A 9,867-nucleotide genomic window follows, 5' to 3' on the forward strand; every position below is an offset into this window, starting at 1 on the left:
AATATAAGAAATGCCCTCTTATACCATGGTTCTGAAAACAAAACCAAAATAAGGAAAGACAACATAATGACACAGAAGGAAATGAAGAACTTGTACATATGATATAGCATGTAAAAAATACACTGAATCAGGTAAAAATTATTTTGGTCACCATGTCTGGTTGTTCAATATATTTCATTTTAAATATTGTTCTTTGTTAACCTGTGACTTAATATTAAAAGTCTCAGCAGGGCTATGCCCAGGTAATTGTGTAGTTAGTCAATTTCATCATTGCAAGATCATCAGGATGAAAAACTCCACACACCTTAAGACACACCTGCAACAGCAGTAGACATACACTCCTATTGGTCCAACAGTGTAAGCCAGACCTGTGTTTTACCAAAGCTTTGTATGTGGTATGCTATGGTTTATTCAGGCTGAAGAGCCAAAATAACTCTAATTTAAGATTAACCCTACCATCTTGTGCTAGGCTTCCCTCAGAGTAATACCAAGAGAGAGAAAAAAACCACAGGTTGCCACCAACCCTGCCCACCCTTAAGAAATCAAAACACTTTCCCAAGTGTTCCAGGAACAGTACATACCAATAGTTCAGAGAAAAGGCAGTGTGGTTTGGGTGGACTCAAACCAATCATGTAACTGCTTGTGTGAAAATTCCCTAAATTTGTTTGTTCAGTACTATAAAACTGTGCTGATGTTGTGCTCAGGGATTCTTATTATCACCGGTTAGTGAGTGCACAGAAGACCAGCTTGAGCTTGCAAATAAAAGACTCTTATGCTGTTCATATTGGTCGTGGTCTCTGGGGGTCTTTTGGGCGTCTCAAGTCTGTACAACATTTCTGGGGGTTCATGTGGAATCTCCCTCATAAAACCATCCAGACGCCCCACCACAGAGAATCAAAAAACAAAAACAGCTGTTAAGTCAAGGCACTGCTGTTCTGCATATTTGGTTGCCTGTAATTTCTGTATCTGTAATTCTGGTTTCCCACAGGGTCTGTATTCTGGTTGGCAAGGACTCTTGGTAGACGCGCTATAAGACTGCCAACGGGGTTCTTTGAGAAGATGTCCCCATACCCCTCTTGGTAGATTGCTGTTTAGTACAGATATTTTTGGGAAATTTTCTGTCTGTAGTCTCGCACTTTCATGCAGACATTTTGTGGGAAGTTTTCCATCTGTATTGGGAAGTTTTCCATTTTGGGGGAAACTCTCCGTATGTAGTTCGGCACTTTCTTGTTTACAATTTACAATGATGCAGTGTGTCTTTGTAAATTCTTTGTGTTGAGTGTTCTGTTTGTCATTTGGAGTTTATATTAGCCTTTGTCCTTGGCCCAGGAGGGTCTGAATATGGGGGAAAATCTGTCAGTCTGAGGGGATGGCCGCTAGGGACTTATTTCCCTTGTTCCAAAATGACTGGGACTTCTCTTCCACTTTGGAAGGCCCCTGGGTCAACAAAAGTTGGTGAGACATCACCCCATTCACTGAGACCTGATTGTTCTCTGTTCTGTTTCTTGAGGTAGGGAAGTTCTGGGTGAGAGTAGCATGCTCATTCAGCAGACTCTGGATTCAGCTTGCTGAGTGAGAACGGCACAGAGTTCTGGTAGGGATAAACTCAGCCTTTGGGTGTTGAGTTGTCTCGTTCTGTTTTAGAATTGGTACGAGCTTTAATGTGGGTTTTTGGTTTTTGTGATTTTGTTATTTATTTGAACATCTCTGGGGAAATAAAAGCTCCAGCCTCCAGCTGAGCTCAGTCACAGAGAAGGCTGTGTGGCTGGGTTTCACTTTTCAGCTAGTCCTGACAATGTAAACTGCTCTTGTATAAAATTGGATAAAAATCAGGCCAGTTTAGTTTCAGGTGACCATCCCCCCAGCATTCCTCCAACAGAAGGGATTCAAAAGACTAATTGGAGAAATGCCTTTGTAAAGCAAGCCCTTGAAAAATGAAACTCAACAAAGATACTTAGTTTAAAAGAAATATTGTCTTAAATTTTTGTTTGAAAATTTTAGAAAATGTAAGTAAAAGTTGTTTTTATTTTTGCATGCTTAAATATCTGTGTGAGTATGTTTTGTATGTGTTTGGTAATATGTTGAAGATAGACATTTTCAGCATTCTGTAACAATTGGGTTAGTTCAAAATTTAAAATTCAAAAGGTTATGACGTTTGGACACTACCAAAAATTTTTTTAAAGAATTTTCACTTTGTTTTAAATGGATTTTAAGGATTCTTTAACTTGAAAATTAGAAAATCTGGTATTTTAGAATGCATAAGTCTCTTTACACTGTAATAAAGATATCTGGCTTAACAACAAGGAGAAACTTAGAAGACAAGAGAAGAACTATCTTTAGGAGTGAAGGGTGAACATGCAGAAGTGCAGTTCAGCTGGTCATGCACAGTGGAACCATGCATGGTGAAAGAGGGCAAGCTGGCACAAATGCAGTTCATATAACCCTAAAGAGTTGGATTGGGTGCGTGCCCATTACACAGGAAGGGCAAAGTGGCTCATCTTTATTTTGTACCTTACCTTCAGATAGACACTGGAAACATGATGGTAAAACTGAATGATGTAATGATCGGATTATCATTGCTAAAACTGTCCCTTGGATATGTTAAAATTAAAATTAAGAAGGCCTTTAAAAAGGATTAAAAAGTTTATTTATATAATGTGATTTGTTCTCAATGATATTCTGCTATTGGATATTTTTTTTAAATGGTGTTAAGTCTAGCTTCTTGGTACAGTGATTGTGATTGTAATTTTTGCAATAAGAAAAAATTCTTATTTGAGTTTAAAAGTTTTCATGTGTATCTGTTTTAAAACAAGCATCCAAGAGAAAATGAGTGACACCTAGCCTTGAGAGGTCAAGGGATTTTTCAAAATGCAACTAAAAACTAAAGTATAGAATATTAAAACGGAGATAACAAATTAGGAATTGATTTCTGGATATAAAGTTTAAAAGTAAAAACGTTCTAAACATTTACCTCAAAATGCTAAAGGAAAAATTAGGATTACCAAAATAATTGCTTAATTCCTATTTCAGTTTGCTCTCATAGGTTTTTTTTTTGTAACAGTTCCTAGCAGGTCCACAAAAAGGAGTGAGGATTCTTGTAAGTTTATCAGATGTAACTTTGGCTCTTAGTACTTTTCAGGTAAGAACATGCTTAAAAGACACTTCTATGTTGAACACCTTGTTGCTTTTAAGTGGATGAGAGTGGCCTTTTATGAGAATTGTTGATCTACAAACTGGTTCCAAGCCAGCCCAGGCAGAAAAAGGTCCTTGTGAAACTGTCACTTCTACTCAGCCAAAAGATGGCTGAAAGAGCAAGCAGAGTTTCTTTAGGACTCAAAGTGGCAGAGCGATAGCCTGCTGTAGATCTGAGGGACAGCACTCAGGCCCCGAGTTCAAGTTTAGCAACTAACTAAGGGAAATGCCAATGTGGCATTTTTCCCAGTGTGGAGAAGACACTCCTGGGATGAAAACAATGGAGGAGCATCCAGACACCATAAGCCACTGCTTGTATGGCAGAAATAATGTCAGATCCTAGAGTCATTTGTGTGTGGCTTTTCAAAAATTGGTCAGAGCCAGGAGTTCATGGGAACATAGTTTGTAAGCATGCCTACTGTCTATGTCTATCTACCTTGTAAGGGACAGGAACTCTTCAGTCATCTGTGATAGTACTAAAAAGTTAAGGTTTTAAAATGTGGAAGATAGTTTTGATCCCAACCCCTGTATGTGCCAAAAACTCTAATTGGCAGTAAATTTTGAGCTGATGCCAGCTACATGAAATTCATCTGCTCAGGAAAAAAACTTTGTAAACCTGAGAGTGTGTTTCTATTGATATCAGTCTGAAGGCCTACATAGGTAACTGAGGCATTGTTAGGATTACTAGAGATCACATTCCTATGCCATCCAGAAAGATCCTTTTGTAAACTAGAAGTCTAAATAAGCTCCACTGCTGTAGCCAGAAAAAAGGTCTGTGCATTTGTTAAAAGTTAAAATATTGTTCTTAATGACATTTAACCCTGATAACCTCTTTGTAAAATAGGCTATGTTTATAGGTTCCTGGCTAACTAGGATCAACATCCCTGAGTCAGCTTGAAGAAGTGACAGAAGCTGAATCTTTGCCCAACATCCCTTTTAAGAACAAGGGACCAGATTCACTTTTTTTAAAATGTGGCAAAACAGACAGAAGGAAAAGACATGGGAAATAATAGTACAGGCCTGAGCCCTGTATATCTGCCTAGAAAATCCTAGCCCTATTAAAAGAACTATCAAATTTAAAATGTTGTCAGCTTGGTAAATTGTCCTGGGCTATTGTCTAAATAGTTTTAAAATCTAGTGGGGTCACAGCCTGCCAAGCCTATGCCATGTGTCCTTAACCAGGTTGTGTAGGAATTTGCAGCTCAGCACGAGGTGTGACTGTCCCTTGGAGCCACTTAGAGACCCTGTGCTGCTGCTGCTGTTGCTGCTGCTGCTGCACACCCTAATGGGTAAAGTTCAACGACAGCCTGACAGTCACCTGGAGGAAATCCACATCATCACTCAGACCACCTCCACTGCAGTAAAATAGACTGAACTCCTGCTTGACTCCATCACCTGAGAATGCTTCCCTGTTGATATCTACTACAAAATAAGATCATGTGGGACATTCTTTTAGTGATATCTAATAACCCTCTCTACTCCCACAGTGGATATTAGTGGCAAGGTTATTGCTGAATTGCCTTAAGCACTTCAGGGTCACAGCCTCTTTTCTCTCTGGTAGGGTAATAACCTGCTTCTTCCTGGGTATGTTTTAAAGATAAAGGAGGATTTCTTTTTTAAATCAACGGAGACAGTAAGAGGAATGAGACCCAGCCCTAATCTTAGCCTTAAAATCTAACAAGCTTTTCATCCCATTAGTGCCCTGAGGCTTTCTGAGATAACATGGTTCCACAAGTCAAAGTAAAAATGGGCACACACACACACACACACACACACACACACACACACACACACACAAACACTCCCACAGAGATGTACACACACAGAGTCACAGGCAATATTGTATCTTAAATTCTTATCCAGAGATTGGACAACAGCCCACTTATTTGTGAAGGTTTTTCTTGATTATTTTGAAGGAGGAGGATAGTTCATGAGACACAGGTGACAAGACTTTAGTGAGGAATACTTTATAAACAACTAGCTTATAAAAAGAACAGGAGCACGGTTTTTATCTTTAAATCTTACATTCCTTCAACTATAGTTTTAAATAATAATCATTGAGGGGCTGGGAAGGTGGCTCAGTGGTAGAGTGCTTGTCTTGCATGCATGACGCCCTGTGTTCAATTCCTCAGCACCACGTAAGCAAAAAAAGAAAAAATCCAGAAGTGGCGCTGTGCCTCAAGTGATAGATTGGTAGCCTTGAGCTGAAGAGCTGAGAGACAGCGCCCAGGCCCAGAGTTCAGGCCCCACGACTGGACACCCATTCAAAAAAAATAATCATTGAATTATGAGAAGACAATGCAGCACCTCTTCCCTTCTCCCCTTCCCCTCTGTCATAAAATATGACAAAAATATCAAAAATAGTCTTTTATCTTAAAAAAATGTACACGTGTAAAAATGTCTGACTATATGTGTAAATTTTTTTCAATATTTTTATGATTGTTCCCACCTCTAAGTATTTGTCTTTTGGGCAGATTACAGCACACAGGGGCTTCAAGAGCAAACAAAAGATTAGGAAACATGAACCAAACAGTGTCCTAGGAAGTAGATGCAAAAAGCACATGGCAGGCTGAGAGGGCCCTAAGAGGCAAAATGATTTTTGCAGAACAAGAGGAATAGTGAAAAATAAGGAATAAGGCATGGATCTCACCTAGGAAAGCTTCCTTGAGGCTGAGACCATGCTGGTTCCTAGGCCTACCTGAGGATGTTGGGATTTGACAATGTCCACATTTGTATAGAGTGATGTGGGAGGGGAAATTTCAGCCTCCCGTTTTTCTTTGGGATGGTCTTATGTGAGTAAGCAGCTTAGATCATTGGGCTCTGAGAGATGACACTACTTCCCTCACAATGGAATAGAATATGGAACTCTGAGACCCAGGCAACTGTAACTTACAGTCAGCTCTAGCCAGCTCACTTGGCCTGTGGCTCAGAAACAAGAAAGACATTCCTGTATTGCTTTCAAAGTTCAAGAGAATCAGGTCCCAGGCATGAGAGGGGTGAGTGCCTCACTCGATACTGCAGACATTGGATCAGTGCCAAACCACGAATCCAATGTCTCAGGCCTTTTTATAAGAAGAAATAAAGGGAATCACAAGTCAACTCAGGTCAGGTGTAACTATGACAGGAAACCTATTTAATCTCATTCTAGCCCACAGTACAGGCTTCTTCTTGTGTTTTTATATGGGTATATTGATAAAATATTTACTGTGTACTTTTCAATCCTATTACTCTATTACTCATTTTGAAGTGTACTCCCATTTCCATGTTTCAAAGATTCATTCTTTTTACCACCTTAGTGTGACAATGAGTCTGCTCAAATCCTGAATGTGCCTTATAATATATGGAGCTTGGACTCAGGCTTGTTGGAAATACTGGTAATGGACCTGATCCCTGCCTACCAGAAAGGTGATCTCTTCTATGTTGGAAACTTCCACCGCCACTATAGAGAGTGGGAGACAATGGAGCAGTTGCTGGATATTGTTTAAAAAGTGAGTGTTCCTCATTCAAATGCAGGACTGATGAGACCCCCTGGCAGATTATTGGAATACTTGGTACCTCTCTGAGACTGTTTCAATGGGGTTTTATCACAGGAGCTTGGCTTGAGACAAAGAAGTGCACTCCCTGGATAACTCCTTACGAGTGGCCTGCCAGAACATTTCATTTTCCTCAGAAGCTAGTGGAGCCTTAACAGTTTGCTTGCTGAGAGACTAGGATTAAAGGAATGAGCCAGTGTCACCCAACATCCACCCTCACCTAGGAAATCACTATCTTGGAGGCCTTTGAAGGAATATAGATGGAAGAAAGAATGGAACTTGAACTTGGGGCCTGAGTGCTGTTCTGTTCATATCACTCTACCATTTAAGCTCCAATACCAGGTCTGGCCTTTGGCTGGTTAATTGAAGATAAGTGTCTTTAGAATTTTACAAACTAGACTGGGTTCAAACTGTGATCCTTAGATCTCACCCTCCTGATTAGTAGGATTAGAGGCATGAGCCATGGGACATTTATTTGGACAAATGCTGATAAGCATCCTCACAGAATTTCCATGAAATTGTGTAGACATATCTCTACTTTTTGTCTGTTATGTTTACATTACCATATGTGACTTAACCAGTCCCATGTCTGTCCTGTTAGTTCAGAAAAGGAGAAGCATAGAGTTAACTTCCTTCTCTCCTCCCATTGGTACAGATCCTTCTACCGTAACTGGGAGGAAGATGAACAAGATGAAGAAGTAAGTGGACGTTGACACAAAGAGAAGTTCTGTCTTTGAAAACTGGGTATCTTTGAGGTGTCTGAATCAAAGTCAACTTCCTTCTTTGCACACCAGTTGTGATTTTCACCAGGGGGTTGAGGCTTGGCACTTCAGTGGATAGCAGATTACACAGTGTGGGTGTGGTTGTGGTTTTGGACTCTCATGGATGACGAGGGGGGTATGTATAGCAAGTCAGATCAAGAGGGGAAACAACCTTCTCCTCCTAACATAGGGAGAATTTTAGATGATTATATTTGAGAAATTTCTAGAAGTGGGTTGTGAGGAGCATCCTGCTTGCAGGAGTCTCTTCCTACAACATGCAAGTCCCGCCAGAAAGAGGCTATAGTACAAAGCTCAGGATGGGGAGGAAAGGCTCTCATTTTCCTTGTCACCAATCTGCCCATAGCCTAGTTTGTTCCATCTTCCCTATGTGGATGGACTTCTACCTTGATGATTTCTATGAGAACAAGAACCATGACACCCTGAAAGAACTTACACAGTATGTCAAGCTCAAGATGCCCTCTTTAGACTTGCTCTTCTGCTTACATATTCTTCTGGACCAGCTAGAAGAACGCATGGCCCATGAGACCAAGAAAAAATGGAAGAAGTCCTTGTTTAGAAACCTCAGAGCTGGTGAATATGGATGGAACTTGGGTCTTTAGGCATGGGCAGGATGGGCATAGAGCCCTTAGTACTCCCCAGCTTGGCAAAATATCCTTTTATGGATATTCTTTGCCAGGTAATATCTGTTCTCCTTTGAAGGAACGTGGAAGTAACCACTCATTAGAAACATGCTAACTTCTCATCAGTGTTCAGTCCAAACTCAAGATCTACAGCTTCCCCCATTAGATTCTCATGAAAGTTTGTCACACCTTAACTTCTTGAGTTCTAAGACTCCTGTACCTATTTCCATTCTCAGGTTTGTATCACAGTAGAGCAGCTCCTGCAGTTCTCCAGATAAAGAACCCATCAGTGATGTCGTTTATGATGACTCATGGAGATCAGAAAACATTACTGATCTCCAGAAGGCATGTGAACATAGAGGGTGTTTTTTTAATATATAGAAAGGCCCAAGCAGGTTTTGAGTCCTGTGGACATCCCACTGGTTCTGAACCCCACATGTGAAGCAGGAGTAGCTGCACTTACTGCCAAGGAAGAAGATGATCCAGAATATCTTCCATTGATGTTGATAATCCACCTAGATTAGCTCCAAACAAGTAAAAAAGACATGTCTTGGTATGCAGTGTAAATGTATGCTAATGGAAAATGACCCCAGTGTATCTTCAGGAAAACCAATAAGTGAGGTCCAAAATCTAGATTCAGTTGAGGAAAGGGAATCTTTCTTCACAGAATATCCTGACCAATCTGTCCTCCTGAAGGGGATCCAGTTTCCAATTGAGAAATTAGAATCTGTCCCTCCTTGGACTCAGGAAGAAAACCCTGTCTTTAATGAGGAAGTAAATCCCTTTTAGGACTCTGAGGCAGAATTTTTTCTGAAGGCAACTTAGAAGCCAATCTAGATTTAGAGATTCCTTCCCCCATTCCTGGGAAAACCTGTATTTTTTTTGTCCTGATGGTTATAAAATGCTCATTCTATTTTTCTAACTTTATTAAAATGTTAGTGTTTTTTATATAATCTAGTATTCATGAATCCTAATTATGTTTTTTAAGCCTACAATCTGAAGCATTGTGCATACGTGTTCTGTGGGGGGATAACAGAGTGACAGGGTGCTGTACAAGAGAGCCTACTGCATATTAATGAACTGTTAAATGCACAGGGAGCGGCAAGGAAGCCAGGCCATGCCTGTATGGGGAAATAAGGTGGCTACAAAAGGTCTATGAAATAGCAGGTTAGAGGTCCTAGAAAGCTGTTCTGTCAATTTGGACAAATGTCACAATACTTATAGTGGTATGTAGGATACTCTTCCAACCGTGAGTTCAAATCTGTTTACATTTCATTGTGCTTTGGGCACATATGGAAGAAAAGTTACTCTCCAATAATATCATACAGTAATGTGAATCATTTTCTTTAAAACTGCTCCAGGGCTGAGAAGGTGGCTCAGTGGTAGAGTGCTCGCTTTGCATGCATGAGGCCCTGGGTTCAATTCCTCAGCACTACATAAGCAGATAAAGCTGGAAGTGGCATTATGGCTCAAGTGGTAGAGCACTGGTCTTGAGCTGAAGAGCTTAGGGACAGTGCCCAGGCTCAGAGTTCAAGCCTCACAACTGGCAAAAATACTGCTCCATTAAACAATTAAATAATTAATAATTAATTCAGGCTGCAGCCACTTAATCAGGCATGCTGGTCCCTCTGGTGAAGTAGGATCCTACTGGAAGCCTGCCCACCTAGGGCCGTTGTGAGCACCCCTCGCCTGGGACTGTGGAAGAAGATCAGGGTGCACCTGTTGTTGGGCTAGGGCAGC

At 40.6% G+C, this 9,867-nt stretch overlaps 1 long non-coding RNA gene across 1 annotated transcript; it reads left to right on the forward strand.

Annotated features, from left to right (window-relative positions):
* Positions 1-6,086: 6,086 nt before the first annotated feature.
* Positions 6,087-9,009, forward strand: LOC138838568 (uncharacterized). Its single transcript, XR_011375661.1, has 4 exons — positions 6,087-6,188; positions 6,489-6,680; positions 7,381-7,423; positions 8,364-9,009. It is a non-coding gene; the product is annotated as an uncharacterized lncRNA (long non-coding RNA).
* The last annotated feature ends 858 nt before the right edge of the window (positions 9,010-9,867 follow it).

Source organism: Dipodomys merriami, unplaced genomic scaffold, assembly GCF_024711535.1.
Source record: "Dipodomys merriami isolate MVZ:Mamm:240054 unplaced genomic scaffold, mDipMer1.0.p SCAF_283, whole genome shotgun sequence".
NCBI classification, from domain to species: Eukaryota; Metazoa; Chordata; class Mammalia; order Rodentia; family Heteromyidae; genus Dipodomys; species Dipodomys merriami.